This window comes from Rhipicephalus microplus, chromosome 2, assembly GCF_043290135.1.
Source record: "Rhipicephalus microplus isolate Deutch F79 chromosome 2, USDA_Rmic, whole genome shotgun sequence".
Taxonomy (NCBI): Eukaryota; Metazoa; Arthropoda; class Arachnida; order Ixodida; family Ixodidae; genus Rhipicephalus; species Rhipicephalus microplus.
Window position 1 is genome coordinate 126,664,914 of NC_134701.1, and position 18,513 is coordinate 126,683,426.

At 44.0% G+C, this 18,513-nt stretch overlaps 2 non-coding genes across 2 annotated transcripts; both read left to right on the forward strand.

Annotated features, from left to right (window-relative positions):
* The first annotated feature begins 1,562 nt into the window (after window positions 1-1,562).
* TRNAL-CAG (transfer RNA leucine (anticodon CAG)) lies at window positions 1,563-1,646 on the forward strand. The gene has a single exon. It is a non-coding gene; the product is annotated as a tRNA-Leu (tRNA).
* Window positions 1,647-5,496: 3,850 nt separating this feature from the next.
* On the forward strand, window positions 5,497-5,569 carry TRNAK-CUU (transfer RNA lysine (anticodon CUU)). Its single transcript has one exon. It is a non-coding gene; the product is annotated as a tRNA-Lys (tRNA).
* The last annotated feature ends 12,944 nt before the right edge of the window (window positions 5,570-18,513 follow it).

Here is an 18,513-nt window from a genome sequence, read left to right on the forward strand (position 1 = left end):
CTGGTGTACATGCCTCGGCTTCTGGCATGGATATTGGCCTTCAACACCAGAATTTTTCGCAGCCATTAAATGGACAAGAACGCAAGTTAAATATCTCGGAGTACCGCTCGAGTCATACAAAAGTACTAATGAATATTCGACAAAGCAAACGAAAGAAATTAAAGAGAAAGCGAATAGGTGGAATTCAACCTATCTGTTCATGTTTGCTAGGGCTACTGCATGCAAGTGGTTTTTTGTGTCTAAGCTGTGGTATGTGATGCAAGTGCTGTACTGTTCCCGGGTCAATGTGCAAAAATTACATCAGGTGTTTGCAGTATTTGTGTGGGGTTCTAAGTGGGGAAGGTACAGTCGCACGAATTAGTTTAGACGGGTGAAGTGTGGAGGCCTTGGGCTAGGACATCTGTTTATCACGCAGTTAGTAAATAGGTTTTTCTTTTTTCGCGAGACAAGAGATCCTTTCCTACTAACAGTGTGTCAAACAAGACTAAGTAGATTGTTGCCCGAGTTTGTTGTGAGCACTCATGTTACCACAGAGGCTGTGCAAGGATACATGAAGGAAGTTGTGGCCAGCGTGCGGTTTTTGTGTGTTCGGTTTTCAACTGACTACCTGTGGTCTGTTGGAAAGAGAAAACTGTACAAAGATTTATGTGACACGATGCTCCCCATACCTTTGTATAGAGCGCTATATTGCCACGTTCCATCTCACAAGTTTTTGTTATCGTTCCGAAACACTACACGATTCTCGGCGCAAACCGCGCCTGTAGGTTTCGAGAAGGTTCCGGACTGTAGTAGATCATTTCGATAAGATCACGCCCACTGTGCGAACGGTACAGATTGTTCTGGAACCTACGCCACCGCCAGCGATAACGCTAGAACATTCGACGGCAAGGGTATAAATGCCGACGCGCTGTCACGACCCCGTGACAATATACAGCACGCAAAGGTCAGAATGTACTTAAACGAGTTAAAAAAATGCCAGCAGCTGCAAGTGCGAAAACGTTCTTTTTCAAATTACACACTGGAACACTTCCTGTAAGAACCTTCCTAGAGGAGCGTGGGTTTTATATGCCTTGGGGATCTCACTGTCTAATCTGTAAGAAACCGGAAACTGTTGACCATGTTTTGCTGCACTGTCGGGAAGGAGTTTATTTTTGGGACGTTTTACAAAGGACAATCAAAAAAGAGTTCCCGTTAGACCCTCATGGGATCAGGTATTTGGCCATAGAGAATGAGGATGGATTACCTTTCGATTTTATCATGATGACTGCCTTGAAGAGTATATGGCGCTCTAGAATGGCTGGATTTCATTGTGACCCAGACAGAAGACCAACAAGAGAGTATTTTAAAGAAAGCATCTCAAGATTACTCGAGGTAGTAAGAATGTGTACCTTTATGGGCAGAAGGGGTAGAAGCCCTACTGACCATGAAGGAATTCTAGAACGTGATGTGTTATAGTAATGCTTGACGGGCTTAGTTATTTTCAAGTTTTTTTGTAGTGTTCGTTGTGAATTGTAATATATTTAGCGCAGCAACCCGTTTGTGAAGTTTACCGAAAGAAAAAAGTCAGGATGGCCGAGCGGTCCAAGGCGCTGCGTTCAGGTCACAGTCCGGTCTTCCGGGCGTGGGTTCGAATCCCACTTCTGACAAAACTTTTTCTTTATTATCGCTACCTATATTTTTCTTTTGCGATTCCACCGTTTCACTTGAGTCGCTTTTGAAAACTGGTTTCGCCATTTTGAAACTCATGTAGACGGCTGCTGATGTATCACTTACTTCATGTATCTACCTGGTCATGTTTCATACATGTGTGCCAATAAAAGAATAATGATAGAGTGCGGTAAGGGCTGGAGTTTTTTCATGCGCTACTGAACTAAAACTGACAATAACGTTTAAAAACGCCAGGCCTGAGCGCAAGGCGCAGCACAGTCACAGCGAAAGTTAGAAGAGCGGCTTTTCAGAGCCTTTTATAAACACTCATTGGGTAACTACTGCACGCACACTTGCTTGTTACCCGTTACAGCATTATTAATAAATATTTTATGTAGGAGGCCGGCATTCGCTATGCTATATTTTGTCATTCTTCCGAGTAGTGTGGTATCCGCTACACACTTGCAAGAAATTCCGTGCCAAATGTTCTCGCAGTGGCTCACGACGATGAGGCTTTGTGCCTGAAGGGGGTATGCGTTACAGTTAATAGGTGAACAAGAACAAACTTTTGTAATGGGTTGGAGCATTGGAGGACCCATTCGTTACGCTATTCGCACTGTGCGACGACAGGTTGTTCTTTCGCTGTTTTAAAACGCTTTATAAGTCGTGGTATAGCGATTGCTACCCCGACATCAAACCTGCCTAAGGCAAATTTGCCGATACCAGCGTCGCTCGATCAGTTGGAGATTATTGGGCTGGTACCCAGCGGAACCAGGTCCGAGCCCCACTGCGTCATTAGTACTAGGTTTAGGATAGAAACCAGCTTGGCTGTTCATCGAGGGAAATAACAGCATTTGTGCAATGAACACCATTTGACTTCTGATTTATAATAAAACATTGCCCACGCGCACGTCTTGGTTTACTTTGAGTGAATACATAGGATAATCGTCGACGTAAATATGGTACAAAATGCTTAGCTATTCCTGTTTAAAATGCACTAGTTAGGGGGGAAATGACTTTCGTAAAATTGAAACTCACCGTTCACACACACAACAAAAGGGAGAGAACCCTTGGTGGCTTTAGCAGTCTTCATGCTATTTCGCCCGCTTCCTTCTTGCACTTCAAGTCCCGTCACGGTGGTCTAGTGGCTAAGGTACTCGGCTGCTGACCTGCAGGTCGCGGGTTCATATTCCGGTTGCAGCGGCTGCATTTCCGATGGAGGCGGAAAAGTTGTAGGCCCGTGTGCTCAGATTTGGGTGCACGTTAAAGAACCCACGTGGTCGAAATTTCCGGAGCCCTCCACTACGGCGTCTCTCATAATCATATTGTGGTTTTGGGACGTCGAAGCCCGCATATCAATCAATCATCAATCAATTCTTGCACTTCAATGGTGGCATGTGGAGAAGCTACATGTGTGGTGACGCATCCAGAGATGCACATGGGCGAGTACCTTCCTGTTGTCGTTGTTTTGTGTATTCGTGATGAATTACTATTTCGCCACCAGTGAAAATGCCGCGTCGACGCGTGTGTTCAGCTTGTGAGCGTTAGCAATGACCTCGCTGAGCCGACGTGTAGCGCTCTAAGTCCGACCGAGCCCACAGAAATGTTATATTATCTGCTCGACACCATTTATACTGGGCGCACCCTACATCATGGTTAAGTGGTTCGGCACAATGAACAGATGGCGCATGGTCCCGAGCTTAGTGGTGACTCTGCCGGCCTTGTTAATGATGACGCACACGGGGTGTATCAGCGTGTTGCAGATTTAGTAAGTGGTCCGATCAGTGGTGACTCGCCTGGTGACGACTTAAACTTGCCGTCAGAGCCTTTTTGGTGCAGCATGATCGGCGCCGACTCAAGCAGTAATGTGCAGATTATGATCGCGTAAATTGAAGCAGGAATGGCGTCTTACGATGACAGATTGGTGTGCTTAGTACATATACTGCAATAAGAGTTTGTTCCCCTGCTTTTTTGAACACACTCCGCAGTGATCATGAGAATGGCTCCATGCTGGGCTTGTAAATTGTGCATATGTGCTGTCCTAATAAATGCAATCAAACTTTCTTTTAGGATCACCGGAAGCACACAGTGATTATTCTGACCAATTAAGACTAGTGAGTGCTTATCCCACCTCGTCATTTGAAGGATTTTATTGTTGGTGTTCTTTGGGGGTGGGCATCAAAATAAATCATTCCTAGCATCTGGTTGTCTTTGGGCTCACTACAGCGGGGGGCAAAGCCACGTGCCCTGCTTGTGGATTGTCTGCATCGGCACTGGTATATTTCTATTATGTTAAGACACAGTCACGCCTAAGATTATCTCTACATAAAGGTGAAATCTAAAATGCAGCAATTCAGCATAAAACCAATCCTGAGGGGTAGCCCAAACGGCCTTCAAGTTGTCCCAGAAAGTTCCTCTATGCGTAGCCCAGTTGGAACGCAAAATGTCCCTCTGGACCAATTGAGTACGTTTCAGTCCCTTATAAATTCTAAAATAGGGCCGAAAATGCGCATACGAACCAGCGGCTGTTCAGAAGACGTGCTGAAGCCGGAAAATAGGACCTTTCTTGGAATCCATCCGGAATAGTTGAGCATGTTCTCAGGACGACTAAATGTGATCACGACAGCGTTTTAAAAAGCGCCTTGAAGGTGAGTTTCTGAAGTGTGGTGAAGGGAGAAAAAGGTAAACACAGAGAGAGAGATATATGTACGGAGAGAGAAAGAGATACCAAAACATATATAAAATAGAGACAGTGAATGCAGTTTTGTATTGTATACTATAGCAATGGTCTGTGAAATGGAAGTGAAAGTGAAAAGGACGCAAAGGAGCAAAGAAGGCGATTCCTGAGCCTTGGCATTATTATACTCAGGGGGAACTTTCTGTGGCAATTAAGGGAATGCTACGCAGCCAAAATAGCCGTGGGCCACCGCTGTAAAATACAGTGCCACGAATGCGCGCCCTTGTTTTCCGCGTGAAGATAATAAAAAAATAAAATAATTATTTTCTACTGGGTGTTGTTTGTAGAGACGCTGCATGCACCGAGCAAATATGCATACCTGTTGTTGATTTCCGAAGAGTCGCTTCGCGTTTTTGCGCGTCTGACAGCATCGCACGCTTTAGGTGCACCTCACAGTCAGAATGGCGCCTTCGTGTTTAGGTAAGCGCGCGTCGCCGTCCAGCTATTCCGACGACTCGCCGAAGGAGATGCTCGGACTTCACTTACAAGCAGTCGTATCAAGTTTTGTGCAGTAGGCTTACCTGAACTCAGCCGTCATTCGAAACGCGAGCCATACCGGACTACTTCGCGGAGGCGTACACGAGCAGTAGCTCCGGCCCGGTAGCTTTCCCTTGATATCCACAGGAAGTGGTCCCCGGGTATAGAGCGTAGCAGCCTTTTTTTTTTTCTTAGTATGTTAATGAGCTGCGAAAGCGTGACTGGTCTGAAGTTTTTTTTTTCGTGAAGCACCTTATTTGGCCAGCGTGTGTTAAAACATAAATGTGGAAAAAGGACTACCAGTATGAATACGTTTCTCGAAACCTGACATCAAGCCTGTCGGCGAAGTGTAAACAGTTCACCTGTAGCTATAGTAATTCCTCGCAGCGGTGAGGCAGGTGTAGTGGTAGTGTTTAGAAGTTGAGAAAAGGCACCTAATTTCTGCAACCCGGTCGGGAGCACGGCGCGGTGCCTTCGCCTGTGCCGCCTTCCTTTGCGTGCACGCGACCAGTGCGTTTATGTGCATGCGGAGAGAGAGAGAGAGAGAGTGGAAACAGAAGCAACTATCTTCCTCTGAATTTTTTTTTTCATGTTGCGACTCTTTTGACAGAATATTTCAACGATGCCGCCTGATCGCCCGGCTAGCTCAGTCGGTAGAGCATGAGACTCTTAATCTCAGGGTCGTGGGTTCGAGCCCCACGTTGGGCGCAGTTTCTTTTTTCGTTTTGCAGCCAGGTACCTAATTGAAGAGTACGTCAGTAGCTTAAGTGAATTACTGTACAGCTTGTACTGTAAATTTATACGTAGGTTTCTTTTTATTTTATTTTTTGCCATGAATTTTACTTTAGTCGACTCTACGCGCTGACTGAAATAATCTTACAGAAACTATGATTGTCTCCTTTTAACAAGGCAAAGGGAAATCGTCAACTACTTTCTTGGCCATCTGTGTAGATTAGAGAGGAAACTCGAAAGTGATAAGAAGAGCACCCCCGTTGACCAGCAGCATAGCGATATTCTTTTTTTCGTGGAGCTCAATCATACTTCATCTATGTTCGTACGTGCATTTGTATGTCAGCGGGTGTTACAGACGTAAGTTGGAAAAATTACCCTGGGATGAGAAGGGTTAAAATTTGCAACAGTCCGATTCTCCCTGGCTACGCGAAGGCCCCGGACATTTTTTTTTCGTTTGTCTGACGTGAAATAAGTTTCCTCGAAAAAAAAAAGGGATGTTTTTGCACATCTATTGTGACACGGTGATAGACGCGCATACATGATCCGCAATAAAAAAAAAACAGCCTTGCGAGGTCAATTTCTGGTTTAAGTCTTTGCCTAAATAATAATACATTTCGCGTTTTACACGCGGAAGCCATGATTTGATTATGAGGCATGCGGTAATGAAGGGATCTGGATCTTTCGACCAACCTATGTTCGTTAACGTGCTGTGACGTCGCAGCACACACGGCCTTTATCACTGTGCTTGCCAGCCGCGGCTTCGCGTGGAGAACGAAGCCGCGAAGTTCTGGTGGGAAGCCGAGCACCATAAGGCAATCGTACCTCTGCGGCCGATTCCCCTGGCTTAAAGGATCGACTAGCGCAAACCAGTTAACCACCGGTATGGTCTAATCAACTCTTTTAGGGTAAAAGAGTTTGGAGTGGTGGCACAGTGTAGTGATTTGGGCTAGTTGACTCGTTTAGGCACAGTCCACTGCGATAGTACACTGGTTACGGTGCACGGTCTAACCATTTGGGCGAGTTGACGACTTGACGCAACTCATTTCTGTCACGGTATTTGGCATTCAAGCCAGCGGATAGTGCGAGTGTGCAATAAGGTCATGACAAGATAAAAAATATTCAAAAAATGCGATTTCTTAGCGATTCTCGCCACAGTTACAAAATTTCGATAAAACAACAATCAGTGACAAAATAATTTGTAATGATTAATAATAAAAAGAATGTTAGTGTTCTTCATTAGCGAATAATTGAGTTCGAGTAATTACCAATACACCCTGCTTGTTTCGCCCGGAAATTCGCAGAGGCCCACGAATACGCAACTCGTGATATGTAATCTAATCCTCAAGGTTTCCTGAAAACGCGCACTCCGCATAATCAGAGAGGAAGGTAACCAATATAAGCTAGTACCACCGAATCTCTTTACATATTGTTACGGGGAAGATTTATTCACCGAGAGCTGGTCTTGCTAATGGCTTAGAGAGCACAGAGTCAAGCAGGCCAACGGGAGAAGCTCGAGAGTCCAACCCACTACAACCACGTTGTCGTCTTCTTCATTTGGGTGCCAATTCAGCTGTGTCGGGGCGACAGTTCCATACACGTATCAATATTAAGCTCTTTATTCATACCGCTAAGAGGCCGGGAAAGTGGGAGCCTTACTGACGACTCATTAAAGGCTGAAACGCCAGGAAAATGCAACGATGATCGTTGGGCTCGTTGTGTCTCATTTGGTGCCTGTTGGACCTTCTCTGGTTTCGCGTACTTCTTCGGCTTACCACCCGTATCTCAAGAATATCCGTTAAAATTTTCTTGTTCTGTTAGAATGATTCTGGTTGCTATTGCGCCAGGAAAAGTGTGGCGCTGGAGCACGAATGGAGGACCTGTGACCTATAGGCTCTTGCTGCCTTCCCAGGCGTTGTCCTTGGTCAACTATAATTCAATCCCTTTGAGAGATTTCGTTAACCGTTGTCCAATCTCTGAAGTGCGCGGGGAGTCAACATGTTCTATCCAAGGAGGTTTAAAAAAAACCGCTCCTACTCAATCGCCGGACGCCAACCGCTCATCAGGTTCCAAGTAAGATGGCTGCCGCAGCCCTCATCTTGCGGTGGCTACAGCTCCTCTCCTGGACGATCATTTTGCACTCAAGCAGATTTTTTCAAACCGCCCTAGTTCTATCGTAGTGATCGTCTTTGTTATTTCCAGTCGAATTACCGTGCCCTATGGCGTTCCAATAATAATAATAATAATAATAATAATAATAATAATAATAATAATAATAATAATAATAATAATAATAATAATAATAATAATAATAATAATAATAATAATAATAATAATAATAATAATAATAATAATAATAATAATAATAATAATAATAAAAGAGGAGGAAGAATATTCTTTATCGGGATCTTCTTAGAAATGGGACTGCGACCAGTATGTACACTGTTCCTGTTTAATCAAAAATTTGCTATATCTTTTGGACGCCAACCTACAATCTTTGCAGAATCAGGCCTGCTCAAGGTGTTTCTTTGACTCAAAACGACAAACTTCTATCTTGTCAGGATGGGTGTCTCACATGCTAAAGGTTTATCTGCGGGCTGTTGGTTGTTTCTGAGAAAGAGCCTACCCTGTTCAGCATTCTGCACTAGTGTTCTGTTCTGTTCTGATCTGTTTTAACTATTTTGCTGTGGAGAGCTTGAGGTGCCTATTGCCTCGGCTACTCCATACGACAAAGTTCTGCAGCGAAAAATAAAATAATAATACAGAACGGTACCCAGAAATTAACAACACGAAAAAAAAACAGAATAGCACATTTAAACCAGTTCAAATATCATGCCAATACACAGTTCTTTTCGCGCAGTTCACACAGTCATAAACTACTTACACGCACACCTTACTAATCTAATGCCAGTATATACATGACCACATTTTATGTAATACCATCTCTGGATGTCAGTCATAGGCGCTTGTCCAGTCCGGTCTCCACTAAAAAGTCTGTCAGGAAGATTATTGCCTTTTTCTGGAGATGCATCTCAGGCCATGGTCGAAGTAGTTTCTTTATTGTGAGGGGCCGTCCGTCGAAACTTGCTAATTTGTTCTTCAATTTTTCTCTTTCAATCGCGTATTTAACGCACTCCAAAAGAATATGGCGAACATTTTCATCTGCATGACTACAATGTCATTCCGATGAGTTGGATCGATCTATCTTGTGCAGGAAGCTGTTTGTGTATGCTACTTCCAATCTAAGTCGGTGGATTAATGTCTCTAGGTGTCGTGGGAGGTCTGTCGCTATGGAAAACTTTCTCTGTGAATCAACTTCATGAAGTGCCGTTTCCTTTGATTTAGGGCTCTCAAACCACTTCTCCATCGAACAATGGTTAGCTCCTTGTGATATAAAATGTCGAATATCCGCCCCAGATATAGGGATTGCGCAATCCCGTCCTTCCTTCAATGCTTTCTTCGCGAGACTATCAGCATCTTCATTTCCCTTTATTCCAACGTGGCTGGGTATCCATTGGAATACGATGTTGTGACCCTGCGATGAGGCATATTCCACAGTTTCTGCAATAAATTGTGCTATTTCACCATTTTTGTAAGGTGATCTCACATTTCTGATTAGCTGAAAAGCAGGTTTGCTATCAGTGCATATCACCCATTTTCGTGGCGCACGATTCTCGCAGATAAGCTTAACTGCTTCAAAGATAGCCACCAATTCTGCTGTAGTCGATGAATATTTCTGCGATAATTTGTACATCTTCTTTTTCTGAATTTTGGGTATAAAGACCGCGCAGGCTGACGCTTCTTCTGTGCATTATCAGTCTGTATATATCTTCGTTTTTTCATTATGCATTACATGAAGCTGATGAAGTACCAACTGTGCCGCTACTAGAGGCGCCATGTCTGCTTTCTTCTCTATGCCGTCTATTTCACGGATAACGTTGAGAAGTGGCAGCGTCCAAGGTGGTTTTGAAGGTTTCCATTGTTTAAATTCTGGTACTACTGCTTGAAATGATGATATAGTATCCTGTAGTCTCGTTGCCGACCTTTGTGTTAGTGCACCAGATAAACAATGACTTTCATGCTGCGTGAAAATTCTAAATAAATTTCGAGATGTTTCTTTAGTTCGGAGTACTGCCAAAGGTGGCTCTCGAGCCTCCGCATACACTAAAACACTGGAAGTTGACCGTGGTAAACCCAGACATACCCTCAAGCTCCTTGCCAATAACAAGTGAAGTCTCCTTTCAGTAGAGGCTGGGAGTCTGTGCAGCAGAGGCAGGGAGTAAGTTACGATGGGGCGTATCCAGGCAACATGTAGGGCTAATAACGACTCTGTAGTACCACCCCATTAGGCCCCGCAGAGATGCCGGAGGATTCGAATGGCCTGATTCACTTTTTGTTCCAGGGACTGGACATGAGGCGACCATGTTAGTCTCAGGTCTAAAATTACTCCCAAGAATTTATGAGTTTTAACCATTTGAATAGGCTGATTTTGCAGAATAATCTGGAAATTTCCAGGTCTTTTTAATGTAAACGGAAGTATGGCTGTTTTAGCCAGACTCAGTGCCATACCTCTTTTTTTTTTAAAAAAAACGGTCTACATAATCGAATCCTTCTTGTAGAGTTTGTTGTACATCCAAAAACGATGGACCAGACGTCCATATACCTATATCATCAGCATATACTGAACATCTGATGTTAGGTGGAAGATTATACGGGAGCTGTGCCATGACGGCATTAAAGAGAGAGAGTAGGGCTTAGCACGCTGCCCTGTGGCACTCCTTGGTTGACGACATGTTCTGACGTTGGGCCCTCCTGCGTAACTACAAAAATTTTCCGCTGCTTCAGGAAGTCAGCGATCCAACGCAGTATCTTGCCCTTGAATCCCTGTAACGCCAGGCCTTCCTGAACGTGAACGTGACTCACTGTGTCGTATGCTCGGTGGACATCAAAGAATACAGCGACAGTGATGTTTCCTTGCGTTCGATGGTTTTCCACATCTGTGACCAAATCCAGAATGCAGTCCATTGTGCATCTACCTCTTCTGAAGCCGGCTATGCTTTCTGGTAGTAGTTTTTTCATGACTTGCCACCATAAAATTTGTTCATTGATCATTTTTTCCATCACTTTTGAAAAAACAACTTGTCAAACTAACCGGCCTAAACGAGTCCAACTGCATAGGGCTCTTCCTTGGCTTTAGCAACGGTACTACTTTTGATATCTTCCAACTTTCCGGAACTTTTTCTTCTTACAGACTTTTATTATAGATGTCCAACAGGTGTAATTTTCATTTTTTGCGCAAATTAGCCAGAGCAGCGTATGTCACTCCATCTGTTCCTGGTGAACTTGCTCGTTTTACTGAAGACAGCACATATTGGAGCTCCTTTGGTGTGAAGCTGTCATCCAGATCTGATGAACTGATCGCAGAGAACTTTCTTACAACCGCCGAAGCTGATTCTGCTGAGGATTTATATTCGCTAGTTTGGGCGGTCTCTCCATTTCTCAGTATAAGATCGCAAAATTCTTCGGCAATCACACGTTCTCTAACTCCTCGAGACAGCGCTAGAGCCTGTAGTAGTCTCGAGTGGATTACTGGCTGTCGGAGGGCACGTACCTTGTTCCACAGTTGAGGCGCCGAGGTAAATGGAGAAAGTGAGGCACATAAATCTTGCCACCTTTTGGTTGAAAGCTTCTGCAGTTGGTTATGCATTGCAGAATGTAATTTTTGTGCAACCTTGAAATCTTCTAAATTACCCGACCTGCGATATCTTTTTTCAGATCGGTGTCGTATTGCCCGAAGCCTCTCATACTCAGCGTCAACACCCGAGTACCCATCTGGAATGGGTACTGCACGAGTTTCTTTTGTTAGAAAATTTTTTATCTTCGATGCATACATTTCTGCGTCAGAACAAGGTTCAAGATTTTGTCTCTGTAGTTCTCGAAAGATTGCCCAATTTATAATTCTTGTTGTGCGGTTATTTCTCGTTTTCTTCAACTTTGGGTGATATATGAATACTGGCAAATGGTCACTTCCTCTTGTATCAGCGTCTGCAGTCCAGTCTGCTCCAGCCGCTAATTCAGAGGAGCACACAGTGATGTCTAGTACACCAGTAGTTATGTCCCCGTAGAAACGTCGGAGAACCATCATTTAGTATAGTGTAACCATAATCTTCGCATATTTTTACTATAGCAGATCCCCTTACACTACAACGCTCACTACCCCACAATTCATGGTGCGCGTTAAAATCACCACATATAATTATGGGATCATGGTCAGATCTACACACTGCAGCCAACTCTGCATATGAAACGTTTGCTTGAGGGTGCACGTAAACACTAACTACAGTTACAGTAACGTTACCAAACTTCACCTTGCATCTAACAAATTCCGGCGCATCTGTTTTTGAAGTAGCCACAAGTGTCGACGGAATATCGCGTCTCACACACAACATCACTCTGTTTTTTGCAGCAGGACGTTCTGCTTGGTACACCACATAATTGGACAAGCGAAAGTTAGTGAATACTCTTGTTTCGGAAATACAAAAAATTGGAAACCCGTTCTGAGCGACGAATTTCCGAAAATCTCCACTCTTATTCTGCAAACCGTTGCAGTTCCACTGGAATATTGCACTTCTTTTGTACCAGTTAGATAGTCCGGTAGCCATGATTACGACAAGAGAAGATGCTCAACATCTAGCAGCAATTTCACTTCTGGTAAAGAACCTGCTTGTGGCAGGGATCGTAGAATTGATTAAAAAGCCGCAAAGATTATTGGCAAAATGACTTGCTCGTTTCCGGCTGCCTCCGCCGAGATCGCATTTCTTGAAGAATTTTTCCTCAGCAAGCTGCTGTGACCCTTCCCTTTGGTAGTCAGTGGCTCCTTGGCTGTGTCTGGCCCGGCAGAAAGCTCCACTTCAGCATGTTCCTGGGCCCGGACTTCTTTGCCAACGCGATGTTTTGGTGCTGAGTGCTTCAATACTTCCGAGTAAGAGTCGCGGTGCCACTGTTTTGTATTTCTTTGTGCCGCAGGAACATCTTCGACTATATCCGCATTGAGTGTTGGACCTCTTTGTATCTTATGGTACCCTTTTACAATTCTCTCTCTTTGTGCCACTGATGCCAAACGGTTTCGACAGCAGCCTGAGAACGACGCCAGATGTGGTCCAGCACAGTTGGCACACTTAGGTTGACGCTTCGAGGTGCATTCTTTGTAATCATGTGCGCCCGCACATACCTTGCATCTCTTGGTTCCCCTTCAAGTTCTAGCATGTCCATATCTCTGGCAGTTGTAACACCTTACTGCCGGCTCAATGTATTCCTCGACAGTGTGAACCGTAAAGCCGAGAGCAACTATTTTGGGCAATGGAATGTCATGTCTAAACTGGAGTATTACATTACGTATGGGCTGCATTGTGGCACTTCCATCTTCATTTCTTGCCCATCTCTTTTGTCGTGTGACTGAGATTACTCCAGCATCTTTAAGATATTTCAGTAGGTCATAATCACTGTATTCGAGTGGAACATCTCTTATCTTTGCTATGGTCTTCATGTAAGATTGAGGTATCATCACATGTACAGGCAATCCAGCCAGACTCTTGATCAGCAGCAACTTGTTTGCCGAGTACAAAGACCGTACTCCAACACAAAAACTTCCGTCTCTGTTGATTTTAGATGATGTCACTTTCTCATTGATAGCAGAGATCATCTCAGATGCCGTGCGATTGGGATTCACCTTTCAGGAGGAGTCCTCGGCAGCGATTGGTCTGTACACCACCGGTATCCCCGTAGCTCGGTTCTTGTGATGGGTGACCACCGTGTAAGCTCCCTCGTTTTCCTTGGGTGCTTCTGTATCCATCTGTGTCATGTCATTAAAGGAGTACGTCGATGTAGCGTCATCGTTGTCAACCTCTTCTTCCTCCTCTGTACGCCTCTTCTTACACTGCGAGGCCTCGCTGTTTTCTGTATGGGACGTCGATATTATTGCTGAGCCTGCAGCAACTTGAAGTCGAGCGGGATGGATAAGTGGTGCTCCACTTGGCGCTAGCGGCATCTCGTTGTGCCCCATACCCGGGCTTCGCCAGGTATGAGGCACGCGCCCGCTCAGGGGCAATTCTGATCGCGATGCGTAGTGAAACTCCGACTCACCGATGTTTAGCTGCCACTCTGGAGACAGTCCATCCACCGCACACACTGTAAAAAGATCCCGAACTCAATATAATAACTGAATTGAGAGAGCGAAATGAAGCTATGAGCTTCTTCCATTCACTTCTTCTTCCTCCGCTTCTCCTGCACTAGTGTTGATGAGCACAGCATATATACCTGCCGTCTTCTGCACTAGTGTTGATGACGAGGGCAGGTATATATGCTATGATTTTTTGTTGCAAGGAGTGCCATGGAGAATTATCCATCTATATGCGTTTAATGATGTTCCGAAACGACTTGAGTTGTTTGAAAAGGTGCGTAATTTAATTGACGTCGACAGATGCACGGTACTTATGGGAGATTTCAACTGCGTATATGAAGCTATTGATCGTTATAATTCGTCTGGAAAGAGTGGAGTGGTGAGCTTATATCCGGCATTGTAGATAATGCAGGACTAATTGACATTGGGGTCTTGAATCGGGCAACAGCATATACAAGAGTACAAGGCAGTTCTCATGCTCCCCTTAACCAGATTTACATGTCGTCATCACTCCTATCTCGTAAAATGTCCTGCAGCACCGAAGCTGTATCATTCTCAGACCATTGTATTGTCATAGCGCAAATTGGTGAAAATCGTCACAAACAATTCCGTCCCCAGTGGGCCCTTTGGAAAATGAATGCGAAGCTCCTCTGTGATCAGGAATTCATGAATCGCGTCCAGATGGCATTGAGGCAATCTTTTTCGATTGGTTTTCATATCTTCGCTGCTTGGGAGCTTTTTAAGCAAGAAGTCCGTCCTATAGCTTTAGAAATTGGGGCTGTTAAGTCTTTCTATAGAAAGAATGATGAAAAGATACTTGTTAAAAGTCTTTGCGATCTTTATGAGATGGAATGCGAAATGCCGGGAAAGTACATCAAAGACATTGAGAATATTAAGTGCCAACTACAGAGATATGATGCTGCTCGCTACCAAGAACACGTATTAGATCTGGAAACCAGCGCACTTCAAATTCTGAGCAACCGACGCGCCAAGCTTTACTTGATGAGCAACGCCATGCGATTTCTAAAGTTTTTCCAGACTTGTACTTTAACGATGTGCTCATAAAAGACAACGGAGACGTTACTTTGGCGTTCGAAACGTACTATAACAGTTTATTTAGCTCTCCCTCTGATGATCTTGACGCTAACATCAAGGCTAGTTTTGTTTCTCTTGTGAACCCCTTGAAGGACAATGATTGCGCAGTCATTAATGGGCCCATTACTATACAGGAAATCGAGCAGGCAATCGACAACTGGCCTTTATTGAAAACACCGGGCCCTGATGGCATCTCAGGCGAATTTTACAAAGCTTTCAAGAAAACACTTGCTCCTATATTGCTGAATATTTTTCAGATGAGTTATGACATGGATACACTCCCACAATCTTTTTGCAAAAGTCACACTGTGTTAATACCGAAAACAACTGACAAGGAAAAACTTCGCTTCGTGGAGGGCTACAGACCAATATCGCTGTCAAACGTGGACTGCGAAATTTTCGCAAAAGTATTAGCAAATAGGTTGCAATTTGCTATGTCGATCCTCATTGGGTCTCAAAAGACATGCGGGATCAGAGGTCGATCCTTACAAACCAATATACATGTCGCTCGAACAGTGCTTCAATACTGTCATGGTTCTCAAAAACATCTTGCAATGCTACAGGTAGACCTTGCAAAAGCTTTTGATCGTGTTCGTCATTGCTTCCTTTTTTCTCTTCTCGAACAAGCTAATGTTGGCAAAGTTGTTCTTAAAGGCGTTAAACTATGCTATAATGAATGCTAAACTCGTCTGATAGTTAATGGTCAACTCTCCAAGCCAGTTTCTATTCGCTCTTCTGTAAGACAGGGGTGCCCGTTGTCACGTCTTTTATTTGCACTTTATCTAGAACCACTGTGCTTAAGCATAATACAGTCGAGTTGCATTCGTGGCTTTAGTATATTAGGCAGTGTGGTTAAAGTATTGGCTTATGTAGACGATGTCGCATTCTTTTGCACAGATAAACCAAGTGTCGAAAATGTGGTATATACTATTGAAAATCTTGGCGTAGTATCAGGAGCTCGTTTTAATGCCTCTAAAAGTTTAGGACTGTGGTTTGGCTTGTGGGGTAGCAAAGCGAACCACTTTGCAGGGATTAATTGGACAAGAACTCCTCCAACATACCTCGGTGTACCATTGCATGCATATAGATTCAGTGCGCATTACTGGAAGGAACGCGTCCCTAAGCTTGAATGACAGGCCCAGACATTTGTTCCCTATCGACTTTCGATATTTGGGAGAGCTGAAGCTTGCAATACTTTCTTAGCGACAAAGCTTTACTATGTATTGCAACTTACTCATTGCGCAAGATTCTATATACAACGCTTTCATCGGATTCTCGCTACTTTCATATGGTCTTCGACTTTTGAGCCCATGCGTCATGATAATATATTCAAGCCAGTTAGTGAGGGTGGGTTAGGACTAACACACCTTTATCTATGGCAAATAGTGTCCCGATTCTTCTTTTTTCGAGACGATTCCCATCCTGTAATTCGTTCCTTCTTACAGGTTACACTTGTTGATTGCTTACCAGATGCAATTGTTTCATCCAACTTCTCCGAACGCCCGTGCTTGTGGGGATTCATGCAAGAAGTTTACCTCGCAGTTCAGTTCCTTAAAGCTCGCTTTTCTGTAGAATACCTGTACACAGTATCGCGCAAGGTGCTGTATAAGGACCTACTGAGTACACTCTTCCCACCTCCATTGTGCCGCTCACTGTACTCCAATCTTCCAGGCCACGATGTGTTGAAGCGAGTGCGCAAAATGTACATTCCACCGAATTCAAAAACATTTTTCTATAAACTCTACTCTGAAACATTGGCGGTAAACACATGGTTAGAAAGAAAGGGTATTTTCATTCCGTCTGTTAACTGCCGTCTATGTGATGTGCCGGAAACGATTGAACATTGCTTTGTTAGATGCAAAGATGCCATACTCTTTTGGGATGTCCTTCAGCGAGCACAGAAAAAAACGTGTCGTCATTAATTCTCACACAATACGTTATCTTCTACCAGCAGCGCTTGATGAAGTACCATATGATATGTTTTTCTTCAGGGGTATGCACAGCTTGTGGAAGACACGAATGCAAGACCGCAATGCAGAGCCCACCACCTCTTCAAGCGCACACTTCATTCAAATGGCTATCCACCTAAAAAAAACATTTACGATGAGCTAGACTTTAGACCGGACTGGTACTCCCTCTTAGAGCACTGTTTGACCTCACCCATTTTTTGTTTGTATAACACGATGTGAAGAACTCTCCATGTGAGGAACTCACGCTGTGTTAGCCATTTAGTGTTCATGAGTACCGCTTGAGCGCTTACTTTCGCGATTTTATTGTACTTTTGTTCGCTTGATTTTGTCTTTATTGCTCAAGTACTTTATTAAATACCATGAAAAAAAATTGTCAGGATGGCGGAGTGGCCTAAGGCGGTGCGTTCAGGTCGTAGTCCGGTCTTCCGGGCGTGGGTTCGAATCCCACTCCTGACATAACTCTTTTTTCTGGGCAGCATGCTGATTTTATTTTCACTTCAACTGTTTTACTGCAGTGTTTTTTGAAAACGTGATTCACCATTTTACGAGTCACGACGTAATATCAGCTACAGAAACTCGGCTGAGAAAGGATGAAACGGTTACCTTACCTGGCTATCAAATGACATCACAGCCATGTGCATATAACTCTCGCAGTGGAGGCGTTGCTTTTTTTCGTAAAGGACGGACTCCGCTTATCTACGCCGCTATCTGAATTCACATTCAGCCTCACAAATATATAAGCAAATTTGTAAATATAGAAAGGTCTGTTGTTGGTGGTGTGGTGCATTGGCCACCGAACGCAGATGCTGCTTCTTTTTTCTTTGTGCTTGATAAACTTGAGTACATTCTGTTTACCCTGGCAAGGAATGATCGTACTCGGGTTATTTTCATTGGGGATATAAACATTGATGCCTGGAGTGCTTGTTAGAAAGATTACGCCGACCTAGCATAATCATTTATATCCGCAATATAATCACTGTGCCTACTCGAGTGACAAGTGTGGCAGAAACCACGTTGGGCCATGTTTTCATAAGTATTCCTAATACCGTAAGTGAGGTGTTCTTAATGAGCCTGTCACTCATCACATGCCAACTGTTGTCACTGCGGATAGGGGCCCATAATGGATAATCAGAGAAGCAATACTTTTCGATTGTTTGATATGTGGGGTTTAACGTCCCAAAGCCACCATATGATTATGAGAGACGCCGTAGTGGAGGGCTCCGGAAATTTCAACCACCTGGGGTTCTTTAACGTGCGCCCAAATCTGAGCACACGGGCCTACAAAATTTCCGACTCCATCGGAAATGCAGCCGCCGCAGCCGGGATTTGATCCCGCGACCTGCGGGTCAGCAGCTGAGTACCTTAGCCACTAGACCACTGCGGTGGGGCAAGCAATACTTTTTATAGAATTGATTACTCAAAGGTTCATAATTTCTTACGCTCTTTTAGATGACAGGATGTTTATCATAATGTCGTTGACCAGGAATTTACTAATAAATTAGTGTTATTACGTAATCCGTACGAAGCTAAAAAAAAAGGGAAACCACAGATGCTCTTATGTCACACCAATATGTCCATGAATGAGCCAAGCTTAGTACCATAATTAATAAACAATGAGGGTGAGGCAGGCGTATTGCGTCTGCTGAAACTGCGAAACCCGGAAAACGAACGTCCATTCT